This window comes from Coffea arabica, chromosome 11c (genome assembly GCF_036785885.1).
Source record: "Coffea arabica cultivar ET-39 chromosome 11c, Coffea Arabica ET-39 HiFi, whole genome shotgun sequence".
NCBI classification, from domain to species: Eukaryota; Viridiplantae; Streptophyta; class Magnoliopsida; order Gentianales; family Rubiaceae; genus Coffea; species Coffea arabica.
In genome coordinates this window covers 22,406,072-22,433,041 of record NC_092330.1, presented here as the reverse complement: position 1 = coordinate 22,433,041, position 26,970 = coordinate 22,406,072, and the positions used below count along the sequence as shown (strand labels likewise).

Sequence of the window (26,970 nt, the reverse complement as noted above, 5' to 3'; positions counted from 1 at the left end):
CAAAACATGCAAGTTGTAGGTATTGATGTGTTTGAGGTGCCTGCAAAATTTCATGTCATTTGGATTAGTGTAGAGTGAGATATGGCATTTTTACTGTTGCTGTTCTGGGTTGATCAGAATGCAAAAACTGCACTAGTAATTGGCCATTTTGAATGGAATTGGTTTGGATTTTGTTGTTGGTGTCTTCTGATGAAATGTAGCTGAATGTCTTAGATACCATATGCCTTTGGAATCAATGCATTTGGACCTGTATAGACCGAGTTGTACTGATTACAATTTTGTGTGATTTGTAAACCTGCAATTACGGTTCAGGTTGTGGTATTCTGCATTTTCGACCTAGTTGTGCTAGGATTTGGACTGAGTGGCCTTCTACATTGTTGTAGCCCTGTTTCATAGCTTCGAAACGGTGGGTCTTGTACCCCCATCCGATAACCGTAGTGAAAGTGGTGTCATTACCGCATTATGAGGTCAAATACGTTTTTTTGTTAAGGTCTAAGTTAAAGCCATTTCTTAATTTCTGGTTACCTATGATGCTTATTTATGCATATGAAACCCTATTAGGGTTATAATTGGTATGGCTATATGACTCGTTATCGAGTCTCTTTTAGGGCTTGCTTTCATTTCGGTTGTTTCCTAGCTAACTTTTGTACTTGTACCACTTTGAGCCTAGCGAACGGCTTTTGGGAAATGAGATGAATTTTGTGTGAAATGTTGGGACTGATTTGATGATATAATGAAGCCTTAATGGCTGGAAAAGTAAGAAATTTAGGGGAAGTGCTGCCCGATTTTCTAGGCCGTTTGGTTCCTTTAAGTTGGATTTGCCTTTTGGTAGAATGAAAGGCTTTTGGGTTGTTTGCGCCTAGGTCTTCATGCTACCTTTTCGTTTCCAAGGGAATCGTGGTTTTGCCTTCTTGCATTAGTATTTATTTGGCAAGGCGTACGACGTGTAGTCGAGCCTCACATGTGCATTCTGTTTACTCGATTCTGGAAGTAAAACCTTCAATTGGTTTATTTTGATTATTTTAGGGTTTCTTGGCGATTAAGGCCAATCTGAAGTGAAAACTTTTGAAGTTGAGCCGGTGAGTGTTCCACTACCTGCTACCCATTATATGAAATATCTGAATATCTGAATACTTGATTTATGACTATTGAATCCAAATACTGTTTTGATAAAATGGAGGCGAGGGTGTACTTTATCACACTCGTTCTTCTATCTGCTCATATGCCAATTTTGAGTGCCTATCTAAATCTGCCGTCTGAATCTGCTATCTGAATCTGCTATCCTGTATCTGTATCTGAATCTGCTATCTGTGTCTGCATCTGTTCGTATTTCAATGACCTATGAGCTCAATCCTATGGCTAAGTTATTCGACTCGGGCCGACAAGGGCCTGGACGATTAGATAACGAACCACAGTAGTCTGTTCGGGGATTTTGGGTATTGAGACCCTTGATTCCGGGTATACTCGAGTATTACCATTTCTGTTCGGTTACGGTGAGCGGGCCCGGTAAAGGGGTGTTTGGTGGACGGGATTCGGAGTAAAGAGGGGTCTACGGACGCATTGGTTCTATATACGTTGACGGAGAGTCAACCGGTTTGGATCAAGTACTGCGCTGGAAATTTGGCTCCTGAGAGCCACCCGTATCCTTCTGATTTGAATCATTAGTTCCTTTGCTTTACATCTGACATGTGTATCTGATTTGTTAAATGTGAAATGCCATGATTTTATTGCTATCTGTTTGGTACCTCATTGAGCGCAAGCTCACCCCGTTCTGTTCATTTTGTTTTCCTTAGAGGAAAAATAAATACTTTTGGACTGGATTTGATAATCGGTTGCCGACTTGAGCTAGTTGGACATATCTTTTGTATAGCTCATGTAATAAAACCCTAAGTGTACTTTTGGGGCGTTTTCTCTTTTGATTTGGCAAACCGTGTATATGTTTCAACTTTTGAAAACTTTTGTATGTCATTTTGGATTGTAATCGCTAAAGTTCAGATGTGAATGTTTGCGTGCTCTTTCGATTGGGTTCTGACGGGTCGGTTACTATTCATGGCCGACTCCGGATTTCATTTTATTTTATTTTGGGTTATTTTACCATTTTGACTTGTTTACGCGCGTTTGTAAGTTCCGGAGTGAAGCAGATAGCTCTAATCTGATCCGTAGTCCTGGCGAGAGCTGGGCAGGCAGTCCGCTAACCCCTTTGGTTCGCCTTAGGGGAAAGTGGGGCTGTTACAAGTGGTATCAGAGCCCACTTCGCGTGGTCTCTGCGCGGAGTGAGACTGGGCCAAGTGGTGTTGTGGTCCTAATTTCATGAATATGTCTAAGTGCTCGTTTGAGCATAAGTTATGAACTGGGAATGTGATAACTGTACGAATCATTATCATGGGACTCGAGGAAGCTAGGTATGTATGTCGGGTAGGAATCCTTAATAAAGATGGTTTACTCTTGGGACCGGCCGGCTCGAGTTGTGAATTATCTTAGATGGGATTCTTGCGCCCGGATACGAAAGATGTGAGGGCCTGGGTTAGAAAGGATTTGATGAACTAGAAAGGCCATTCCTCGGTGGATCGTCTATGTTTGTACTTGACTTAACTGGCTGTATGTATGTGTGTGGCTTAATTTTGACCGGCTTGTATATATATGTTTGATCTTGTTTGGAAGGTATAAATGTGTGTTATCATAAAAGTTTTGAGTGTTACTCACATGCATCGTGCTTATTTTGGTTTAGTATTATTGCCTAGACCAAGTAAAACTCATGGAAGGTACACGGAGTGGACGGGGCCGTGGGCGTGGAAATAGGCAACCCACACCGGTTTGGGGTACCGATCTGTTAGCTAAGTATAGTGCTCAATTTAATCCCGGAGTAATCAATGATAAGGAATTTCGAGGACGAAATTCTTTTAAGGGGGAGAGAGTGTGAGAACCCGTATTTCCCTAATATTTTTCCTAGGGTTTATTTCCCCTTAATTGCATGTTTTCTGCATTTTCTGGCTTAGAAATATTTTCTTGGTGGATTTTATGAGTAATTATAGTTTTAAGATGATTTTTCTAATATTGGAGAGTTTTTGAAAAATTAAGGATAAATAACGGACGTGGGACCCACTAGTGTGAAAAGTTCGGCAAAATTCGGCCAATAAGGTTAAGTTTCGGATACTGTGTAAAATTTATCGGGCGTTAAGAGATAAGTAGAGTGTGTGAAAGGATTGATGTGGGAGGAAAAGAAAGATAAGATGCATTTAAGAGGTGACAAGTGTCATCACTACATTGGCTAAGACTTATGACAACTATTCATGCTTTTTGACATTTTGACCAAGTTGTTAAATATCTTCAAAAATCACCAAAATTCACCATTTTCTTTCTCCTCCATGGCCGGATCTCCCTTGGGCAAAGAAGAAAGAAATACTTCACCATTTTAGCTTCCATTTGGTTCAATCTTCCAAAAACAATTGCCTAGATTAGATTCTACTCCATAAAATCCTACCACTTGGTGCTAGTGAGTGCTTTAGTGAAGTTTTCTTGGAGAGTTAAGGTGGTCTACAACTTCCTCTCTCTTGTTTACTTGGTAAGTGATGCTAAACTTCCTCCTACACCTAATGAAGCTTAAGTTATGCTTATTAGTGATTAAAGTGCTGAAATTTCTGGTTTTTATCTTGGTTTGAAGTGATTTGGTGAAGTTTTTATTTTATTGATGATTTTTCTGGTTTAATTGGATTATGATGGTGTGGTTGTTTATGATGATTGGCAATGGCCTATAATGACACTAGTAGGTGTGAATTGTTGATAATTGCAATCAATTTTGGGTTTGGATTGAAAAATGAAAAGTTAGGGTTCATAAACCCCTAATTCTGTCCGGTTTTGGATCATAGGGTTAGAGGCCAAATTGGACTTTGCTCAAAACATGCAAGTTGTAGGTATTGATGTGTTTGAGGTGCCTGCAAAATTTCATGTCATTTGGATTAGTGTAGAGTGAGATATGGCATTTTTACTGTTGCTGTTCTGGGTTGATCAGAATGCGAAAACTGCACTAGTAATTGGCCATTTTGAATGGAATTGGTTTGGATTTTGTTGTTGGTGTCTTCTGATGAAATGTAGCTGAATGTCTTAGATACCATATGCCTTTGGAATCAATGCATTTGGACCTGTATAGACCGAGTTGTACTGATTACAATTTTGTGTGATTTGTAAACCTGCAATTACGGTTCAGGTTGTGGTATTCTGCATTTTCGACCTAGTTGTGCTAGGATTTGGACTGAGTGGCCTTCTACATTGTTGTAGCCCTGTTTCATAGCTTCGAAACGGTGGGTCTTGTACCCCCATCCGATAACCGTAGTGAAAGTGGTGTCATTACCGCATTATGAGGTCAAATACGTTTTTTTGTTAAGGCCTAAGTTAAAGCCATTTCTTAATTTCTGGTTACCTATGATGCTTATTTATGCATATGAAACCCTATTAGGGTTATAATTGGTATGGCTATATGACTCGTTATCGAGTCTCTTTTAGGGCTTGCTTTCATTTCGGTTGTTTCCTAGCTAACTTTTGTACTTGTACCACTTTGAGCCTAGCGAACGGCTTTTGGGAAATGAGATGAATTTTGTGTGAGATGTTGGGACTGATTTGAGGATATAATGAAGCCTTAATGGCTGGAAAAGTAAGAAATTTAGGGGAAGTGCTGCCCGATTTTCTAGGCCGTTTGGTTCCTTTAAGTTGGATTTGCCTTTTGGTAGAATGAAAGGCTTTTGGGTTGTTTGCGCCTAGGTCTTCATGCTACCTTTTCGTTTCCAAGGGAATCGTGTTTTTGCCTTCTTGCATTAGTATTTATTTGGCAAGGCGTACGACGTGTAGTCGAGCCTCACATGTGCATTCTGTTTACTCGATTCTGGAAGTAAAACCTTCAATTGGTTTATTTTGATTATTTTAGGGTTTCTTGGCGATTAAGGCCAATCTGAAGTGAAAACTTTTGAAGTTGAGCCGGTGAGTGTTCCACTACCTGCTACCCATTATATGAAATATCTGAATATCTGAATACTTGATTTATGACTATTGAATCCAAATACTGTTTTGATAAAATGGAGGCGAGGGTGTACTTTATCACACTCGTTCTTCTATCTGCTCATATGCCAATTTTGAGTGCCTATCTAAATCTGCCGTCTGAATCTGCTATCTGAATCTGCTATCCTGTATCTGTATCTGAATCTGCTATCTGTGTCTGCATCTGTTCGTATTTCAATGACCTATGAGCTCAATCCTATGGCTAAGTTATTCGACTCGGGCCGACAAGGGCCTGGACGATTAGATAACGAACCACAGTAGTCTGTTCGGGGATTTTGGGTATTGAGACCCTTGATTCCGGGTATACTCGAGTATTACCATTTCTGTTCGGTTACGGTGAGCGGGCCCGGTAAAGGGGTGTTTGGTGGACGGGATTCGGAGTAAAGAGGGGTCTACGGACGCATTGGTTCTATATACGTTGACGGAGAGTCAACCGGTTTGGATCAAGTACTGCGCTGGAAATTTGGCTCCTGAGAGCCACCCGTATCCTTCTGATTTGAATCATTAGTTCCTTTGCTTTACATCTGACATGTGTATCTGATTTGTTAAATGTGAAATGCCATGATTTTATTGCTATCTGTTTGGTACCTCATTGAGCGCAAGCTCACCCCGTTCTGTTCATTTTGTTTTCCTTAGAGGAAAAATAAATACTTTTGGACTGGATTTGATAATCGGTTGCCGACTTGAGCTAGTTGGACATATCTTTTGTATAGCTCATGTAATAAAACCCTAAGTGTACTTTTGGGGCGTTTTCTCTTTTGATTTGGCAAACCGTGTATATGTTTCAACTTTTGAAAACTTTTGTATGTCATTTTGGATTGTAATCGCTAAAGTTCAGATGTGAATGTTTGCGTGCTCTTTCGATTGGGTTCTGACGGGTCGGTTACTATTCATGGCCGACTCCGGATTTCATTTTATTTTATTTTGGGTTATTTTACCATTTTGACTTGTTTACGCGCGTTTGTAAGTTCCGGAGTGAAGCAGATAGCTCTAATCTGATCCGTAGTCCTGGCGAGAGCTGGGCAGGCAGTCCGCTAACCCCTTTGGTTCGCCTTAGGGGAAAGTGGGGCTGTTACAAGTGGTATCAGAGCCCACTTCGCGTGGTCTCTGCGCGGAGTGAGACTGGGCCAAGTGGTGTTGTGGTCCTAATTTCATGAATATGTCTAAGTGCTCGTTTGAGCATAAGTTATGAACTGGGAATGTGATAACTGTACGAATCATTATCATGGGACTCGAGGAAGCTAGGTATGTATGTCGGGTAGGAATCCTTAATAAAGATGGTTTACTCTTGGGACCGGCCGGCTCGAGTTGTGAATTATCTTAGATGGGATTCTTGCGCCCGGATACGAAAGATGTGAGGGCCTAGGTTAGAAAGGATTTGATGAACTAGAAAGGCCATTCCTCGGTGGATCGTCTATGTTTGTACTTGACTTAACTGGCTGTATGTATGTGTGTGGCTTAATTTTGACCGGCTTGTATATATATGTTTGATCTTGTTTGGAAGGTATAAATGTGTGTTATCATAAAAGTTTTGAGTGTTACTCACATGCATCGTGCTTATTTTGGTTTAGTATTATTGCCTAGACCAAGTAAAACTCATGGAAGGTACACGGAGTGGACGGGGCCGTGGGCGTGGAAATAGGCAACCCACACCGGTTTGGGGTACCGATCTGTTAGGTAAGTATAGTGCTCAATTTAATCCCGGAGTAATCAATGATAAGGAATTTCGAGGACGAAATTCTTTTAAGGGGGAGAGAGTGTGAGAACCCGTATTTCCCTAATATTTTTCCTAGGGTTTATTTCCCCTTAATTGCATGTTTTCTGCATTTTCTGGCTTAGAAATATTTTCTTGGTGGATTTTATGAGTAATTATAGTTTTAAGATGATTTTTCTAATATTGGAGAGTTTTTGAAAAATTAAGGATAAATAACGGACGTGGGACCCACTAGTGTGAAAAGTTCGGCAAAATTCGGCCAATAAGGTTAAGTTTCGGATACTGTGTAAAATTTATCGGGCGTTAAGAGATAAGTAGAGTGTGTGAAAGGATTGATGTGGGAGGAAAAGAAAGATAAGATGCATTTAAGAGGTGACAAGTGTCATCACTACATTGGCTAAGACTTATGACAACTATTCATGCTTTTTGACATTTTGACCAAGTTGTTAAATATCTTCAAAAATCACCAAAATTCACCATTTTCTTTCTCCTCCATGGCCGGATCTCCCTTGGGCAAAGAAGAAAGAAATACTTCACCATTTTAGCTTCCATTTGGTTCAATCTTCCAAAAACAATTGCCTAGATTAGATTCTACTCCATAAAATCCTACCACTTGGTGCTAGTGAGTGCTTTAGTGAAGTTTTCTTGGAGAGTTAAGGTGGTCTACAACTTCCTCTCTCTTGTTTACTTGGTAAGTGATGCTAAACTTCCTCCTACACCTAATGAAGCTTAAGTTATGCTTATTAGTGATTAAAGTGCTGAAATTTCTGGTTTTTATCTTGGTTTGAAGTGATTTGGTGAAGTTTTTATTTTATTGATGATTTTTCTGGTTTAATTGGATTATGATGGTGTGGTTGTTTATGATGATTGGCAATGGCCTATAATGACACTAGTAGGTGTGAATTGTTGATAATTGCAATCAATTTTGGGTTTGGATTGAAAAATGAAAAGTTAGGGTTCATAAACCCCTAATTCTGTCCGGTTTTGGATCATAGGGTTAGAGGCCAAATTGGACTTTGCTCAAAACATGCAAGTTGTAGGTATTGATGTGTTTGAGGTGCCTGCAAAATTTCATGTCATTTGGATTAGTGTAGAGTGAGATATGGCATTTTTACTGTTGCTGTTCTGGGTTGATCAGAATGCAAAAACTGCACTAGTAATTGGCCATTTTGAATGGAATTGGTTTGGATTTTGTTGTTGGTGTCTTCTGATGAAATGTAGCTGAATGTCTTAGATACCATATGCCTTTGGAATCAATGCATTTGGACCTGTATAGACCGAGTTGTACTGATTACAATTTTGTGTGATTTGTAAACCTGCAATTACGGTTCAGGTTGTGGTATTCTGCATTTTCGACCTAGTTGTGCTAGGATTTGGACTGAGTGGCCTTCTACATTGTTGTAGCCCTGTTTCATAGCTTCGAAACGGTGGGTCTTGTACCCCCATCCGATAACCGTAGTGAAAGTGGTGTCATTACCGCATTATGAGGTCAAATACGTTTTTTTGTTAAGGCCTAAGTTAAAGCCATTTCTTAATTTCTGGTTACCTATGATGCTTATTTATGCATATGAAACCCTATTAGGGTTATAATTGGTATGGCTATATGACTCGTTATCGAGTCTCTTTTAGGGCTTGCTTTCATTTCGGTTGTTTCCTAGCTAACTTTTGTACTTGTACCACTTTGAGCCTAGCGAACGGCTTTTGGGAAATGAGATGAATTTTGTGTGAAATGTTGGGACTGATTTGATGATATAATGAAGCCTTAATGGCTGGAAAAGTAAGAAATTTAGGGGAAGTGCTGCCCGATTTTCTAGGCCGTTTGGTTCCTTTAAGTTGGATTTGCCTTTTGGTAGAATGAAAGGCTTTTGGGTTGTTTGCGCCTAGGTCTTCATGCTACCTTTTCGTTTCCAAGGGAATCGTGGTTTTGCCTTCTTGCATTAGTATTTATTTGGCAAGGCGTACGACGTGTAGTCGAGCCTCACATGTGCATTCTGTTTACTCGATTCTGGAAGTAAAACCTTCAATTGGTTTATTTTGATTATTTTAGGGTTTCTTGGCGATTAAGGCCAATCTGAAGTGAAAACTTTTGAAGTTGAGCCGGTGAGTGTTCCACTACCTGCTACCCATTATATGAAATATCTGAATATCTGAATACTTGATTTATGACTATTGAATCCAAATACTGTTTTGATAAAATGGAGGCGAGGGTGTACTTTATCACACTCGTTCTTCTATCTGCTCATATGCCAATTTTGAGTGTCTATCTAAATCTGCCGTCTGAATCTGCTATCTGAATCTGCTATCCTGTATCTGTATCTGAATCTGCTATCTGTGTCTGCATCTGTTCGGATTTCAATGACCTATGAGCTCAATCCTGTGGCTAAGTTATTCGACTCGGGGCGGCAAGGGCCTGGACGATTAGATAACGAACCACAGTAGTCTGTTCGAGTATTACCATTTCTGTTCGGTTACGGTGAGCGGGCTCGGTAAAGGGGTGTTTGGTGGACGGGATTCGGAGTAAAGAGGGGTCTACGGACGCATTGGTTCTATATACATTGACGGAGAATCAACCGGTTTGGATCAAGTACTGCGCTGGAAATTTGGCTCCTGAGAGCCACCCGTATCCTTCTGATTTGAATCATTAGTTCCTTTGCTTTACATCTGACATGTGTATCTGATTTGTTAAATGTGAAATACCATGATTTTATTGCTATCTGTTTGGTACCTCATTGAGCGCAAGCTCACCCCGTTCTGTTCATTTTGTTTTCCTTAGAGGAAAAATAAATACTTTTGGACTGGATTTGATAATCGGTTGCCGACTTGAGCTAGTTGGACATATCTTTTGTATAGCTCATGTAATAAAACCCTAAGTGTACTTTTGGGGCGTTTTCTCTTTTGATTTGGCAAACCGTGTATATGTTTCAACTTTTGAAAACTTTTGTATGTCATTTTGGATTGTAATCGCTAAAGTTCAGATGTGAATGTTTGCGTGCTCTTTCGATTGGGTTCTGACGGGTCGGTTACTATTCATGGCCGACTCCGGATTTCATTTTATTTTATTTTGGGTTATTTTACCATTTTGACTTGTTTACGCGCGTTTGTAAGTTCCGGAGTGAAGCAGATAGCTCTAATCTGATCCGTAGTCCTGGCGAGAGCTGGTCAGGCAGTCCGCTAACCCCTTTGGTTCGCCTTAGGGGAAAGTGGGGCTGTTACAAGTGGTATCAGAGCCCACTTCGCGTGGTCTCTGCGCGGAGTGAGACTGGGCCAAGTGGTGTTGTGGTCCTAATTTCATGAATATGTCTAAGTGCTCGTTTGAGCATAAGTTATGAACTGGGAATGTGATAAGTGTACGAATCATTATCATGGGACTCGAGGAAGCTAGGTATGTATGTCGGGTAGGAATCCTTAATAAAGATGGTTTACTCTTGGGACCGGCCGGCTCGAGTTGTGAATTATCTTAGATGGGATTCTTGCGCCCGGATACGAAAGATGTGAGGGCCTAGGTTAGAAAGGATTTGATGAACTAGAAAGGCCATTCCTCGGTGGATCGTCTATGTTTGTACTTGACTTAACTGGCTGTATGTATGTGTGTGGCTTAATTTTGACCGGCTTGTATATATATGTTTGATCTTGTTTGGAAGGTATAAATGTGTGTTATCATAAAAGTTTTGAGTGTTACTCACATGCATCGTGCTTATTTTGGTTTAGTATTATTGCCTAGACCAAGTAAAACTCATGGAAGGTACACGGAGTGGACGGGGCCGTGGGCGTGGAAATAGGCAACCCACACCGGTTTGGGGTACCGATCTGTTAGGTAAGTATAGTGCTCAATTTAATCCCGGAGTAATCAATGATAAGGAATTTCGAGGACGAAATTCTTTTAAGGGGGAGAGAGTGTGAGAACCCGTATTTCCCTAATATTTTTCCTAGGGTTTATTTCCCCTTAATTGCATGTTTTCTGCATTTTCTGGCTTAGAAATATTTTCTTGGTGGATTTTATGAGTAATTATAGTTTTAAGATGATTTTTCTAATATTGGAGAGTTTTTGAAAAATTAAGGATAAATAACGGACGTGGGACCCACTAGTGTGAAAAGTTCGGCAAAATTCGGCCAATAAGGTTAAGTTTCGGATACTGTGTAAAATTTATCGGGCGTTAAGAGATAAGTGGAGTGTGTGAAAGGATTGATGTGGGAGGAAAAGAAAGATAAGATTGCATTTAAGAGGTGACAAGTGTCATCACTACATTGGCTAGGACTTATGACAACTATTCATGCTTTTTGACATTTTGACCAAGTTGTTAAATATCTTCAAAAATCACAAAAATTCTCCATTTTCTTTCTCCTCCGTGGCCGGCTCTCCCTTGGGCAAAGAAGAAAGAAATACTTCACCATTTTAGCTTCCATTTGGTTCAATCTTCCAAAAACAATTGCCTAGATTAGATTCTACTCCATAAAATCCTACCACTTGGTGCTAGTGAGTGCTTTAGTGAAGTTTTCTTGGAGAGTTAAGGTGGTCTACAACTTCCTCTCTCTTGTTTACTTGGTAAGTGATGCTAAACTTCCTCCTACACCTAATGAAGCTTAAGTTATGCTTATTAGTGATTAAAGTGCTGAAATTTCTGGTTTTTATCTTGGTTTGAAGTGATTTGGTGAAGTTTTTATTTTATTGATGATTTTTCTGGTTTAATTGGATTATGATGGTGTGGTTGTTTATGATGATTGGAAATGGCCTATAATGACACTAGTAGGTGTGAATTGTTGATAATTGCAATCAATTTTGGGTTTGGATTGAAAAATGAAAAGTTAGGGTTCATAAACCCCTAATTCTGTCCGGTTTTGGATCATAGGGTTAGAGGCCAAATTGGACTTTGCTCAAAACATGCAAGTTGTAGGTATTGATGTGTTTGAGGTGCCTGCAAAATTTCATGTCATTTGGATTAGTGTAGAGTGAGATATGGCATTTTTACTGTTGCTGTTCTGGGTTGATCAGAATGCAAAAACTGCACTAGTAATTGGCCATTTTGAATGGAATTGGTTTGGATTTTGTTGTTGGTGTCTTCTGATGAAATGTAGCTGAATGTCTTAGATACCATATGCCTTTGGAATCAATGCATTTCGAGGGAAAAAAAAGGTGCAAAGCAACAAGAAAAAAATATAAAAGTAAATAAATAAAAGGATGTGAGGAAATTCATGAATTGACGCTTAGAATGAATTCGGGTCCAGAAAAGCCAAACTGCTTCACAGGACGTGGCAGTTTAAAAGAATAAAGCGAAAGGAACATGGCGGGTGCGATCATACCAGCACTAATGCACCGGATCCCATCAGAACTTCGAAGTTAAGCGTGCTTGGGCGACAGTAGTACTAGGATGGGTGACCCTAGGCCGGTCAACGGGTCGGGTCTACACCCGGATCCGGATCGGATCCCTGGAATTTTTGCGGGTATGGGTAGGGATTTAATTCCGTTATCCGGATCCGATCCGTTTTTTCAAACAAAAAAACGGGTCGGATACGGAATATAGTATTCCGACCCGTATTAGACCCGGATCCGGATATAAATGATTTAATAATTTATAAAAAATATATATTATCAATATAATTTGATTAGGATGATGTATTTGAGTAAAATCAATTTGATTTATTTTCTTATTTGGTTTTTTCTTTGCATTAGCTAGAAATTTGTTTACAAATATATCTTTTTCTCTTTTTTGTTAGAAATTATAAATTTTGGCAAATTTGTTCGGGTAGACCACAACCCGGATCCGAGACTCGCCGGGTCCGGATCCGAAACACCGAATAAAAGACCCGTCGGATCCGGGTCCGGGTCCGGAATAATGAATTCCGGCCCAGACCCGGCCCGTTGACACCCCTAGGTGACCCCCTGGGAAATCCTCGTGTTGCACCCCTCCCTTTTTTGTTTCGAAATCAAAATTTTCCCTTCGTTCTTTATGCTGTAGTAATTTAGCTCCGTCGGAACGATTGCTTTATATTTTGCTTCTCATCGAAGCATGAAGGCGGATCTGAAGGCGCGAGACAAGTCAGGAACGGTACGGCTGGATCGAAGCCCGGATCGTCGGTCAAAGTTGTCGGCGCAAATGTATAAGCGCAAGCGTGAAGGATCAATTTCAGGATAATTGAGAGTTGTGCGACGAGGGAAAAAAAAGGTGCAAAGCAACAAGAAAAAAATATAAAAGTAAATAAATAAAAGGATGTGAGGAAATTCATGAATTGACGCTTAGAATGAATTCGGGTCCAGAAAAGCCAAACTGCTTCACAGGACGTGGCAGTTTAAAAGAATAAAGCGAAAGGAACATGGCGGGTGCGATCATACCAGCACTAATGCACCGGATCCCATCAGAACTCCGAAGTTAAGCGTGCTTGGGCGACAGTAGTACTAGGATGGGTGACCCTAGGCCTGTCAACGGGTCGGGTCTACACCCGGATCCGGATCGGATCCCTAAAATTTTTGCGGGTAAGGGTAGGGATTTCATTCCGTTATCCGGATCCGGATCCGTTTTTTCAAACAAAAAAACGGGTCGGATACGGAATATAGTATTCCGACCCGTATTAGACCCGGATCCGGATATAAATGATTTAATAATTTATAAAAAATATATATTATCAATATAATTTGATTAGGATGATGTATTTGAGTAAAATCAATTTGATTTATTTTCTTATTTGGTTTTTTCTTTGCATTAGCTAGAAATTTGTTTACAAATATATCTTTTTCTCTTTTTTGTTAGAAATTATAAATTTTGGCAAATTTGTTCGGGTAGACCCGACCCGGAACCGAGACTCGTCGGGTCCGGATCCGGAACACCGAATAAAAGACCCGTCGGGTAAACGGGTCGGATCCGGGTCCGGGTCCGGAATAATGAATTCCGGCCCGGACCTGGCCCGTTGACACCCCTAGGTGACCCCCTGGGAAATCCTCGTGTTGCACCCCTCCCTTTTTTGTTTCGAAATCCAAATTTCCCCTTCGTTCTTTATGCTGTAGTAATTTAGCTCCGTCGGAACGATTGCTTTATATTTTGCTTCTCATCGAAGCATGAAGGCGGATCTGAAGGCGCGAGACAAGTCAGGAACGGTACGGCTGGATCGAAGCCCGGATCGTCGGTCAAAGTTGTCGGCGCAAATGTATAAGCGCAAGCGTGAAGGATCAATTTCAGGATAATTGAGAGTTGTGCGACGAGGGAAAAAAAAGGTGCAAAGCAACAAGAAAAAAATATAAAAGTAAATAAATAAAAGGATGTGAGGAAATTCATGAATTGACGCTTAGAATGAATTCGGGTCCAGAAAAGCCAAACTGCTTCACAGGACGTGGCAGTTTAAAAGAATAAAGCGAAAGGAACATGGCGGGTGCGATCATACCAGCACTAATGCACCGGATCCCATCAGAACTTCGAAGTTAAGCGTGCTTGGGCGACAGTAGTACTAGGATGGGTGACCCTAGGCCGGTCAACGGGTCGGGTCTACACCCGGATCCGGATCGGATCCCTGGAATTTTTGCGGGTATGGGTAGGGATTTAATTCCGTTATCCGGATCCGATCCGTTTTTTCAAACAAAAAAACGGGTCGGATACGGAATATAGTATTCCGACCCGTATTAGACCCGGATCCGGATATAAATGATTTAATAATTTATAAAAAATATATATTATCAATATAATTTGATTAGGATGATGTATTTGAGTAAAATCAATTTGATTTATTTTCTTATTTGGTTTTTTCTTTGCATTAGCTAGAAATTTGATTACAAATATATCTTTTTCTCTTTTTTGTTAGAAATTGTAAATTTTGGGAAATTTGTTCGGGTAGACCCGACCCGGATCCGAGACTCGCCGGGTCCGGATCCGAAACACCGAATAAAAGACCCGTCGGGTAAACGGGTCGGATCCGGGTCCGGGTCCGGAATAATGAATTCCGGCCCGGACCCGGCCCGTTGACACCCCTAGGTGACCCCCTGGGAAATCCTCGTGTTGCACCCCTCCCTTTTTTGTTTCGAAATCCAAATTTCCCCTTCGTTCTTTATGCTGTAGTAATTTAGCTCCGTCGGAACGATTGCTTTATATTTTGCTTCTCATCGAAGCATGAAGGCGGATCTGAAGGCGCGAGACAAGTCAGGAACGGTACGGCTGGATCGAAGCCCGGATCGTCGGTCAAAGTTGTCGGCGCAAATGTATAAGCGCAAGCGTGAAGGATCAATTTCAGGATAATTGAGAGTTGCGCGACGAGGGAAAAAAAAATGGTGCAAATCAACAAGAAAAAAATGTAAAAGTAAATAAATAAAAGGATGAAGGGAAATTCTTGAATTGACGCTTAAAATGAATTCGGGTCCAGAAAAGCCACACTGCTTCACAGGACGGGGCAGTTTAAAAGAATAAAGCGAAAGGAACATGGCGGGTGCGATCATACCAGCACTAATGCACCGGATCCCATCAGAACTCCGAAGTTAAGCATGCTTGGGCGAGAGTAGTACTAGGATGGGTGACCCCTTGGGAAGTTCTCGTGTTGCACCCCTCCCTTTTTTGTTTCGAAATCCAAATTTCCCCTTCGTTCTTTATGCTGTAGTAATTTAGCTCCGTCGGAACGATTGCTTTATATTTTGCTTCTCATCGAAGCATGAAGGCGGATCTGAAGGCGCGAGACAAGTCAGGAACGGTACGGCTGGATCGAAGCCCGGATCGTCGGTCAAAGTTGTCGGCGCAAATGTATAAGCGCAAGCGTGAAGGATCAATTTCAGGATAATTGAGAGTTGTGCGACGAGTGAAAAAAAAGGTGCAAAGCAACAAGAAAAAAATATAAAAGTAAATAAATAAAAGGATGAGAGGAAATTCATGAATTGACGCTTAGAATGAATTCGGGTCCAGAAAAGCCAAACTGCTTCACAGGACGTGGCAGTTTAAAAGAATAAAGCGAAAGGAACATGGCGGGTGCGATCATACCAGCACTAATGCACCGGATCCCATCAGAACTCCGAAGTTAAGCGTGCTTGGGCGACAGTAGTACTAGGATGGGTGACCCTAGGCCTGTCAACGGGTCGGGTCTAGACCCGGATCCGGATCGGATCCCTGAAATTTTTGCGGGTATGGGTAGGGATTTAATTCCGTTATCCGGATCCGGATCCGTTTTTTCAAACAAAAAAACGGGTCGGATACGGAATATAGTATTCCGACCCGTATTAGACCCGGATCCGGATATAAATGATTTAATAATTTATAAAAAATATATATTATCAATATAATTTGATTAGGATGATGTATTTGAGTAAAATCAATTTGATTTATTTTCTTATTTGGTTTTTTCTTTGCATTAGCTAGAAATTTGTTTACAAATATATCTTTTTCTCTTTTTTGTTAGAAATTATAAATTTTGGCAAATTTGTTCGGGTAGACCCGACCCGGAACCGAGACTCGTCGGGTCCGGATCCGGAACACCGAATAAAAGACCCGTCGGGTAAACGGGTCGGATCCGGGTCCGGGTCCGGAATAATGAATTCCGGCCCGGACCTGGCCCGTTGACACCCCTAGGTGACCCCCTGGGAAATCCTCGTGTTGCACCCCTCCCTTTTTTGTTTCGAAATCCAAATTTCCCCTTCGTTCTTTATGCTGTAGTAATTTAGCTCCGTCGGAACGATTGCTTTATATTTTGCTTCTCATCGAAGCATGAAGGCGGATCTGAAGGCGCGAGACAAGTCAGGAACGGTACGGCTGGATCGAAGCCCGGATCGTCGGTCAAAGTTGTCGGCGCAAATGTATAAGCGCAAGCGTGAAGGATCAATTTCAGGATAATTGAGAGTTGTGCGACGAGGGAAAAAAAAGGTGCAAAGCAACAAGAAAAAAATATAAAAGTAAATAAATAAAAGAATGTGAGGAAATTCATGAATTGACGCTTAGAATGAATTCGGGTCCAGAAAAGCCAAACTGCTTCACAGGACGTGGCAGTTTAAAAGAATAAAGCGAAAGGAACATGGCGGGTGCGATCATACCAGCACTAATGCACCGGATCCCATCAGAACTTCGAAGTTAAGCGTGCTTGGGCGACAGTAGTACTAGGATGGGTGACCCTAGGCCGGTCAACGGGTCGGGTCTACACCCGGATCCGGATCGGATCCCTGGAATTTTTGCGGGTATGGGTAGGGATTTAATTCCGTTATCCGGATCCGATCCGTTTTTTCAAACAAAAAAACGGGTCGGATACGGAATATAGTATTCCGACCCGTATTAGACCCGGATCCGGATATAAATGATTTAATAATTTATAAAAAATATATATTATCAATATAATTTGATTAGGATGATGTATTTGAGTAAAATCAATTTGATTTATTTTCTTATTTGGTTTTTTCTTTGCATTAGCTAGAAATTTGATTACAAATATATCTTTTTCTCTTTTTTGTTAGAAATTGTAAATTTTGGGAAATTTGTTCGGGTAGACCCGACCCGGATCCGAGACTCGCCGGGTCCGGATCCGAAACACCGAATAAAAGACCCGTCGGGTAAACGGGTCGGATCCGGGTCCGGGTCCGGAATAATGAATTCCGGCCCGGACCCGGCCCGTTGACACCCCTAGGTGACCCCCTGGGAAATCCTCGTGTTGCACCCCTCCCTTTTTTGTTTCGAAATCCAAATTTCCCCTTCGTTCTTTATGCTGTAGTAATTTAGCTCCGTCGGAACGATTGCTTTATATTTTGCTTCTCATCGAAGCATGAAGGCGGATCTGAAGGCGCGAGACAAGTCAGGAACGGTACCGCTGGATCGAAGCCCGGATCGTCGGTCAAAGTTGTCGGCGCAAATGTATAAGCGCAAGCGTGAAAGATCAATTTCAGGATAATTGAGAGTTGCGCGACGAGGGAAAAAAAAATGGTGCAAATCAACAAGAAAAAAATGTAAAAGTAAATAAATAAAAGGATGAGGAGAAATTCTTGAATTGACGCTTAAAATGAATTCGGGTCCAGAAAAGCCACACTGCTTCACAGGACGGGGCAGTTTAAAAGAATAAAGCGAAAGAAACATGTCGGGTGCGATCATACCAGCACTAATGCACCGGATCCCATCAGAACTCCGAAGTTAAGCGTGCTTGGGCGAGAGTAGTACTAGGATGGGTGACCCCCTGGGAAGTCCTCGTGTTGCACCCCTCCCTTTTTTGTTTCGAAATTCAAATTTCCCCTTCGTTCTTTATGCTGTAGTCATTTAGCTCCGTCGGAACGATTGCTTTATATTTTGCTTCTCATCGAAGCATGAAGGCGGATCTGAAGGCGCGAGACAAGTCAGGAACGGTACGGCTGGATCGAAGCCCGGATCGTCGGTCAAAGTTTTCGGCGCAAATGTATAAGCGCAAGCGTGAAGGATCAATTTCAGGATAATTGAGAGTTGCGCGACGAGGGAAAAAAAATGGTGCAAATCAACAAGAAAAAAATGTAAAAGTAAATAAATAAGAGGATGAGAGGAAATTCATGAATTGACGCTTAGAATGAATTCGGGTCCAGAAAAGCCAAACTGCTTCACAGGACGTGACAGTTTAAAAGAATAAAGCGAAAGGAACATGGCGGGTGCGATCATACCAGCACTAATGCACCGGATCCCATCAGAACTTCGAAGTTAAGCGTGCTTGGGCGACAGTAGTACTAGGATGGGTGACCCTAGGCCGGTCAACGGGTCGGGTCTACACCCGGATCCGGATCGGATCCCTGAAATTTTTGCGGGTATGGGTAGGGATTTAATTCCGTTATCCGGATCCGGATCCGTTTTTTCAAACAAAAAAACGGGTCGGATACGGAATATAGTATTCCGACCCGTATTAGACCCGGATCCGGATATAAATGATTTAATAATTTATAAAAAATATATATTATCAATATAATTTGATTAGGATGATGTATTTGAGTAAAATCAATTTGATTTATTTTCTTATTTGGTTTTTTCTTTGCATTAGCTAGAAATTTGTTTACAAATATATCTTTTTCTCTTTTTTGTTAGAAATTATAAATTTTGGGAAATTTGTTCGGGTAGACCCGACCCGGATCCGAGACTCGGCGGGTCTGGATCCGAAACACCGAATAAAAGACCCGTCGGGTAAACGGGTCGGATCCGGGTCCGGGTCCGGAATAATGAATTCCGGCCCGGACCCGGCCCGTTGACACCCCTAGGTGACCCCCTGGGAAATCCTCGTGTTGCACCCCTCCCTTTTTTGTTTCGAAATCCAAATTTCCCCTTCGTTCTTTATGCTGTAGTAATTTAGCTCCGTCGGAACGATTGCTTTATATTTTGCTTCTCATCGAAGCATGAAGGCGGATCTGAAAGCGCGAGACAAGTCAGGAACGGTACGGCTGGATCGAAGCCCGGATCGTCGGTCAAAGTTGTCGGCGCAAATGTATAAGCGCAAGCGTGAAGGATCAATTTCAGGATAATTGAGAGTTGTGCGACGAGGGAAAAAAAAGGTGCAAAGCAACAAGAAAAAAATATAAAAGTAAATAAATAAAAGGATGTGAGGAAATTCATGAATTGACGCTTAGAATGAATTCGGGTCCAGAAAAGCCAAACTGCTTCACAGGACGTGGCAGTTTAAAAGAATAAAGCGAAAGGAACATGGCGGGTGCGATCATACCAGCACTAATGCACCGGATCCCATCAGAACTTCGAAGTTAAGCGTGCTTGGGCGACAGTAGTACTAGGATGGGTGACCCTAGGCCGGTCAACGGGTCGGGTCTACACCCGGATCCGGATCGGATCCCTGGAATTTTTGCGGGTATGGGTAGGGATTTAATTCCGTTATCCGGATCCGATCCGTTTTTTCAAACAAAAAAACGGGTCGGATACGGAATATAGTATTCCGACCCGTATTAGACCCGGATCCGGATATAAATGATTTAATAATTTATAAAAAATATATATTATCAATATAATTTGATTAGGATGATGTATTTGAGTAAAATCAATTTGATTTATTTTCTTATTTGGTTTTTTCTTTGCATTAGCTAGAAATTTGTTTACAAATATATCTTTTTCTCTTTTTTGTTAGAAATTATAAATTTTGGCAAATTTGTTCGGGTAGACCCGACCCGGATCCGAGACTCGCCGGGTCCGGATCCGAAACACCGAATAAAAGACCCGTCGGATCCGGGTCCGGGTCCGGAATAATGAATTCCGGCCCAGACCCGGCCCGTTGACACCCCTAGGTGACCCCCTGGGAAATCCTCGTGTTGCACCCCTCCCTTTTTTGTTTCGAAATCAAAATTTTCCCTTCGTTCTTTATGCTGTAGTAATTTAGCTCCGTCGGAACGATTGCTTTATATTTTGCTTCTCATCGAAGCATGAAGGCGGATCTGAAGGCGCGAGACAAGTCAGGAACGGTACGGCTGGATCGAAGCCCGGATCGTCGGTCAAAGTTGTCGGCGCAAATGTATAAGCGCAAGCGTGAAGGATCAATTTCAGGATAATTGAGAGTTGTGCGACGAGGGAAAAAAAAGGTGCAAAGCAACAAGAAAAAAATATAAAAGTAAATAAATAAAAGGATGTGAGGAAATTCATGAATTGACGCTTAGAATGAATTCGGGTCCAGAAAAGCCAAACTGCTTCACAGGACGTGGCAGTTTAAAAGAATAAAGCGAAAGGAACATGGCGGGTGCGATCATACCAGCACTAATGCACCGGATCCCATCAGAACTCCGAAGTTAAGCGTGCTTGGGCGACAGTAGTACTAGGATGGGTGACCCTAGGCCTGTCAACGGGTCGGGTCTACACCCGGATCCGGATCGGATCCCTAAAATTTTTGCGGGTAAGGGTAGGGATTTCATTCCGTTATCCGGATCCGGATCCGTTTTTTCAAACAAAAAAACGGGTCGGATACGGAATATAGTATTCCGACCCGTATTAGACCCGGATCCGGATATAAATGATTTAATAATTTATAAAAAATATATATTATCAATATAATTTGATTAGGATGATGTATTTGAGTAAAATCAATTTGATTTATTTTCTTATTTGGTTTTTTCTTTGCATTAGCTAGAAATTTGTTTACAAATATATCTTTTTCTCTTTTTTGTTAGAAATTATAAATTTTGGGAAATTTGTTCGGGTAGACCCGACCCGGATCCGAGACTCGGCGGGTCTGGATCCGAAACACCGAATAAAAGACCCGTCGGGTAAACGGGTCGGATCCGGGTCCGGGTCCGGAATAATGAATTCCGGCCCGGACCCGGCCCGTTGACACCCCTAGGTGACCCCCTGGGAAATCCTCGTGTTGCACCCCTCCCTTTTTTGTTTCGAAATCCAAATTTCCCCTTCGTTCTTTATGCTGTAGTAATTTAGCTCCGTCGGAACGATTGATTTATATTTTGCTTCTCATCGAAGCATGAAGGCGGATCTGAAAGCGCGAGACAAGTCAGGAACGGTACGGCTGGATCGAAGCCCGGATCGTCGGTCAAAGTTGTCGGCGCAAATGTATAAGCGCAAGCGTGAAGGATCAATTTCAGGATAATTGAGAGTTGTGCGACGAGGGAAAAAAAAGGTGCAAAGCAACAAGAAAAAAATATAAAAGTAAATAAATAAAAGGATGTGAGGAAATTCATGAATTGACGCTTAGAATGAATTCGGGTCCAGAAAAGCCAAACTGCTTCACAGGACGTGGCAGTTTAAAAGAATAAAGCGAAAGGAACATGGCGGGTGCGATCATACCAGCACTAATGCACCGGATCCCATCAGAACTTCGAAGTTAAGCGTGCTTGGGCGACAGTAGTACTAGGATGGGTGACCCTAGGCCGGTCAACGGGTCGGGTCTACACCCGGATCCGGATCGGATCCCTGGAATTTTTGCGGGTATGGGTAGGGATTTAATTCCGTTATCCGGATCCGATCCGTTTTTTCAAACAAAAAAACGGGTCGGATACGGAATATAGTATTCCGACCCGTATTAGACCCGGATCCGGATATAAATGATTTAATAATTTATAAAAAATATATATTATCAATATAATTTGATTAGGATGATGTATTTGAGTAAAATCAATTTGATTTATTTTCTTATTTGGTTTTTTCTTTGCATTAGCTAGAAATTTGATTACAAATATATCTTTTTCTCTTTTTTGTTAGAAATTGTAAATTTTGGGAAATTTGTTCGGGTAGACCCGACCCGGATCCGAGACTCGCCGGGTCCGGATCCGAAACACCGAATAAAAGACCCGTCGGGTAAACGGGTCGGATCCGGGTCCGGGTCCGGAATAATGAATTCCGGCCCGGACCCGGCCCGTTGACACCCCTAGGTGACCCCCTGGGAAATCCTCGTGTTGCACCCCTCCCTTTTTTGTTTCGAAATCCAAATTTCCCCTTCGTTCTTTATGCTGTAGTAATTTAGCTCCGTCGGAACGATTGCTTTATATTTTGCTTCTCATCGAAGCATGAAGGCGGATCTGAAGGCGCGAGACAAGTCAGGAACGGTACCGCTGGATCGAAGCCCGGATCGTCGGTCAAAGTTGTCGGCGCAAATGTATAAGCGCAAGCGTGAAGGATCAATTTCAGGATAATTGAGAGTTGCGCGACGAGGGAAAAAAAAATGGTGCAAATCAACAAGAAAAAAATGTAAAAGTAAATAAATAAAAGGATGAGGAGAAATTCTTGAATTGACGCTTAAAATGAATTCGGGTCCAGAAAAGCCACACTGCTTCACAGGACGGGGCAGTTTAAAAGAATAAAGCGAAAGAAACATGTCGGGTGCGATCATACCAGCACTAATGCACCGGATCCCATCAGAACTCCGAAGTTAAGCGTGCTTGGGCGAGAGTAGTACTAGGATGGGTGACCCCCTGGGAAGTCCTCGTGTTGCACCCCTCCCTTTTTTGTTTCGAAATTCAAATTTCCCCTTCGTTCTTTATGCTGTAGTCATTTAGCTCCGTCGGAACGATTGCTTTATATTTTGCTTCTCATCGAAGCATGAAGGCGGATCTGAAGGCGCGAGACAAGTCAGGAACGGTACGGCTGGATCGAAGCCCGGATCGTCGGTCAAAGTTTTCGGCGCAAATGTATAAGCGCAAGCGTGAAGGATCAATTTCAGGATAATTGAGAGTTGCGCGACGAGGGAAAAAAAATGGTGCAAATCAACAAGAAAAAAATGTAAAAGTAAATAAATAAGAGGATGAGAGGAAATTCATGAATTGACGCTTAGAATGAATTCGGGTCCAGAAAAGCCAAACTGCTTCACAGGACGTGACAGTTTAAAAGAATAAAGCGAAAGGAACATGGCGGGTGCGATCATACCAGCACTAATGCACCGGATCCCATCAGAACTTCGAAGTTAAGCGTGCTTGGGCGACAGTAGTACTAGGATGGGTGACCCTAGGCCGGTCAACGGGTCGGGTCTACACCCGGATCCGGATCGGATCCCTGAAATTTTTGCGGGTATGGGTAGGGATTTAATTCCGTTATCCGGATCCGGATCCGTTTTTTCAAACAAAAAAACGGGTCGGATACGGAATATAGTATTCCGACCCGTATTAGACCCGGATCCGGATATAAATGATTTAATAATTTATAAAAAATATATATTATCAATATAATTTGATTAGGATGATGTATTTGAGTAAAATCAATTTGATTTATTTTCTTATTTGGTTTTTTCTTTGCATTAGCTAGAAATTTGTTTACAAATATATCTTTTTCTCTTTTTTGTTAGAAATTATAAATTTTGGGAAATTTGTTCGGGTAGACCCGACCCGGATCCGAGACTCGGCGGGTCTGGATCCGAAACACCGAATAAAAGACCCGTCGGGTAAACGGGTCGGATCCGGGTCCGGGTCCGGAATAATGAATTCCGGCCCGGACCCGGCCCGTTGACACCCCTAGGTGACCCCCTGGGAAATCCTCGTGTTGCACCCCTCCCTTTTTTGTTTCGAAATCCAAATTTCCCCTTCGTTCTTTATGCTGTAGTAATTTAGCTCCGTCGGAACGATTGCTTTATATTTTGCTTCTCATCGAAGCATGAAGGCGGATCTGAAAGCGCGAGACAAGTCAGGAACGGTACGGCTGGATCGAAGCCCGGATCGTCGGTCAAAGTTGTCGGCGCAAATGTATAAGCGCAAGCGTGAAGGATCAATTTCAGGATAATTGAGAGTTGTGCGACGAGGGAAAAAAAAGGTGCAAAGCAACAAGAAAAAAATATAAAAGTAAATAAATAAAAGGATGTGAGGAAATTCATGAATTGACGCTTAGAATGAATTCGGGTCCAGAAAAGCCAAACTGCTTCACAGGACGTGGCAGTTTAAAAGAATAAAGCGAAAGGAACATGGCGGGTGCGATCATACCAGCACTAATGCACCGGATCCCATCAGAACTTCGAAGTTAAGCGTGCTTGGGCGACAGTAGTACTAGGATGGGTGACCCTAGGCCGGTCAACGGGTCGGGTCTACACCCGGATCCGGATCGGATCCCTGGAATTTTTGCGGGTATGGGTAGGGATTTAATTCCGTTATCCGGATCCGATCCGTTTTTTCAAACAAAAAAACGGGTCGGATACGGAATATAGTATTCCGACCCGTATTAGACCCGGATCCGGATATAAATGATTTAATAATTTATAAAAAATATATATTATCAATATAATTTGATTAGGATGATGTATTTGAGTAAAATCAATTTGATTTATTTTCTTATTTGGTTTTTTCTTTGCATTAGCTAGAAATTTGTTTACAAATATATCTTTTTCTCTTTTTTGTTAGAAATTATAAATTTTGGCAAATTTGTTCGGGTAGACCCGACCCGGATCCGAGACTCGCCGGGTCCGGATCCGAAACACCGAATAAAAGACCCGTCGGATCCGGGTCCGGGTCCGGAATAATGAATTCCGGCCCAGACCCGGCCCGTTGACACCCCTAGGTGACCCCCTGGGAAATCCTCGTGTTGCACCCCTCCCTTTTTTGTTTCGAAATCAAAATTTTCCCTTCGTTCTTTATGCTGTAGTAATTTAGCTCCGTCGGAACGATTGCTTTATATTTTGCTTCTCATCGAAGCATGAAGGCGGATCTGAAGGCGCGAGACAAGTCAGGAACGGTACGGCTGGATCGAAGCCCGGATCGTCGGTCAAAGTTGTCGGCGCAAATGTATAAGCGCAAGCGTGAAGGATCAATTTCAGGATAATTGAGAGTTGTGCGACGAGGGAAAAAAAAGGTGCAAAGCAACAAGAAAAAAATATAAAAGTAAATAAATAAAAGGATGTGAGGAAATTCATGAATTGACGCTTAGAATGAATTCGGGTCCAGAAAAGCCAAACTGCTTCACAGGACGTGGCAGTTTAAAAGAATAAAGCGAAAGGAACATGGCGGGTGCGATCATACCAGCACTAATGCACCGGATCCCATCAGAACTCCGAAGTTAAGCGTGCTTGGGCGACAGTAGTACTAGGATGGGTGACCCTAGGCCTGTCAACGGGTCGGGTCTACACCCGGATCCGGATCGGATCCCTAAAATTTTTGCGGGTAAGGGTAGGGATTTCATTCCGTTATCCGGATCCGGATCCGTTTTTTCAAACAAAAAAACGGGTCGGATACGGAATATAGTATTCCGACCCGTATTAGACCCGGATCCGGATATAAATGATTTAATAATTTATAAAAAATATATATTATCAATATAATTTGATTAGGATGATGTATTTGAGTAAAATCAATTTGATTTATTTTCTTATTTGGTTTTTTCTTTGCATTAGCTAGAAATTTGTTTACAAATATATCTTTTTCTCTTTTTTGTTAGAAATTATAAATTTTGGCAAATTTGTTCGGGTAGACCCGACCCGGAACCGAGACTCGTCGGGTCCGGATCCGGAACACCGAATAAAAGACCCGTCGGGTAAACGGGTCGGATCCGGGTCCGGGTCCGGAATAATGAATTCCGGCCCGGACCCGGCCCGTTGACACCCCTAGGTGACCCCCTGGGAAATCCTCGTGTTGCACCCCTCCCTTTTTTGTTTCGAAATCCAAATTTCCCCTTCGTTCTTTATGCTGTAGTAATTTAGCTCCGTCGGAACGATTGCTTTATATTTTGCTTCTCATCGAAGCATGAAGGCGGATCTGAAGGCGCGAGACAAGTCAGGAACGGTACGGCTGGATCGAAGCCCGGATCGTCGGTCAAAGTTGTCGGCGCAAATGTATAAGCGCAAGCGTGAAGGATCAATTTCAGGATAATTGAGAGTTGCGCGACGAGGGAAAAAAATGGTGCAAATCAACAAGAAAAAAATGTAAAAGTAAATAAATAAAAGGATGAGGGGAAATTCTTGAATTGACGCTTAAAATGAATTCGGGTCCAGAAAAGCCACACTGCTTCACAGGACGGGGCAGTTTAAAAGAATAAAGCGAAAGGAACATGGCGGGTGCGATCATACCAGCACTAATGCACCGGATCCCATCAGAACTCCGAAGTTAAGCGTGCTTGGGCGAGAGTAGTACTAGGATGGGTGACCCCCTGGGAAGTTCTCGTGTTGCACCCCTCCCTTTTTTGTTTCGAAATCCAAATTTCCCCTTCGTTCTTTATGCTGTAGTAATTTAGCTCCGTCGGGTCGATTGCTTTATATTTTGCTTCTTATCGAAGCATGAAGGCGGATCTGAAGGCGCGAGACAAATCAGGAACGGTACGGCTGGATCGAAGCCCGGATCGTCGGTCAAAGTTGTCGGCGCAAATGTATAAGCGCAAGCGTGAAGGATCAATTTCAGGATAATTGAGAGTTGTGCGACGAGTGAAAAAAAAGGTGCAAAGCAACAAGAAAAAAATATAAAAGTAAATAAATAAAAGGATGAGAGGAAATTCATGAATTGACGCTTAGAATGAATTCGGGTCCAGAAAAGCCAAACTGCTTCACAGGACGTGGCAGTTTAAAAGAATAAAGCGAAAGGAACATGGCGGGTGCGATCATACCAGCACTAATGCACCGGATCCCATCAGAACTTCGAAGTTAAGCGTGCTTGGGCGACAGTAGTACTAGGATGGGTGACCCTAGGCCGGTCAACGGGTCGGGTCTACACCCGGATCCGGATCGGATCCCTGAAATTTTTGCTGGTATGGGTAGGGATTTAATTCCGTTATCCGGATCCGGATCCGTTTTTTCAAACAAAAAAACGGGTCGGATACGGAATATAGTATTCCGACCCGTACTAGACCCGGATCCGGATATAAATGATTTAATAATTTATAAAAAATATATATTATCAATATAATTTGATTAGG

The 26,970-nt window shown here is 42.0% G+C and overlaps 4 non-coding genes and 13 pseudogenes across 4 annotated transcripts; all 17 read left to right on the top strand.

Moving 5' to 3' along the window:
- Positions 1–12,047: 12,047 nt before the first annotated feature.
- On the top strand, positions 12,048–12,165 carry LOC140019741 (5S ribosomal RNA; annotated as a pseudogene).
- A 912-nt stretch (positions 12,166–13,077) lies between these two features.
- LOC140018507 (5S ribosomal RNA) lies at positions 13,078–13,201 on the top strand (annotated as a pseudogene).
- Positions 13,202–14,120: 919 nt separating this feature from the next.
- On the top strand, positions 14,121–14,238 carry LOC140019740 (5S ribosomal RNA; annotated as a pseudogene).
- A 926-nt stretch (positions 14,239–15,164) lies between these two features.
- Positions 15,165–15,283, top strand: LOC140017799 (5S ribosomal RNA). The gene has a single exon (XR_011824105.1). It is a non-coding gene; the product is annotated as a 5S ribosomal RNA (ribosomal RNA).
- A 411-nt stretch (positions 15,284–15,694) lies between these two features.
- On the top strand, positions 15,695–15,812 carry LOC140018921 (5S ribosomal RNA; annotated as a pseudogene).
- A 925-nt stretch (positions 15,813–16,737) lies between these two features.
- Positions 16,738–16,855, top strand: LOC140019738 (5S ribosomal RNA; annotated as a pseudogene).
- A 926-nt stretch (positions 16,856–17,781) lies between these two features.
- Positions 17,782–17,900, top strand: LOC140017140 (5S ribosomal RNA). Its single transcript, XR_011823454.1, has one exon. It is a non-coding gene; the product is annotated as a 5S ribosomal RNA (ribosomal RNA).
- A 412-nt stretch (positions 17,901–18,312) lies between these two features.
- On the top strand, positions 18,313–18,430 carry LOC140019737 (5S ribosomal RNA; annotated as a pseudogene).
- A 925-nt stretch (positions 18,431–19,355) lies between these two features.
- LOC140019736 (5S ribosomal RNA) lies at positions 19,356–19,473 on the top strand (annotated as a pseudogene).
- A 911-nt stretch (positions 19,474–20,384) lies between these two features.
- LOC140018506 (5S ribosomal RNA) lies at positions 20,385–20,508 on the top strand (annotated as a pseudogene).
- A 919-nt stretch (positions 20,509–21,427) lies between these two features.
- LOC140019735 (5S ribosomal RNA) lies at positions 21,428–21,545 on the top strand (annotated as a pseudogene).
- Positions 21,546–22,471: 926 nt separating this feature from the next.
- LOC140017139 (5S ribosomal RNA) lies at positions 22,472–22,590 on the top strand. The gene has a single exon (XR_011823453.1). It is a non-coding gene; the product is annotated as a 5S ribosomal RNA (ribosomal RNA).
- Positions 22,591–23,002: 412 nt separating this feature from the next.
- LOC140019734 (5S ribosomal RNA) lies at positions 23,003–23,120 on the top strand (annotated as a pseudogene).
- A 925-nt stretch (positions 23,121–24,045) lies between these two features.
- On the top strand, positions 24,046–24,163 carry LOC140019732 (5S ribosomal RNA; annotated as a pseudogene).
- A 911-nt stretch (positions 24,164–25,074) lies between these two features.
- On the top strand, positions 25,075–25,198 carry LOC140018505 (5S ribosomal RNA; annotated as a pseudogene).
- A 919-nt stretch (positions 25,199–26,117) lies between these two features.
- On the top strand, positions 26,118–26,236 carry LOC140017379 (5S ribosomal RNA). The gene has a single exon (XR_011823689.1). It is a non-coding gene; the product is annotated as a 5S ribosomal RNA (ribosomal RNA).
- Positions 26,237–26,647: 411 nt separating this feature from the next.
- Positions 26,648–26,765, top strand: LOC140019731 (5S ribosomal RNA; annotated as a pseudogene).
- Positions 26,766–26,970: the final 205 nt, after the last annotated feature.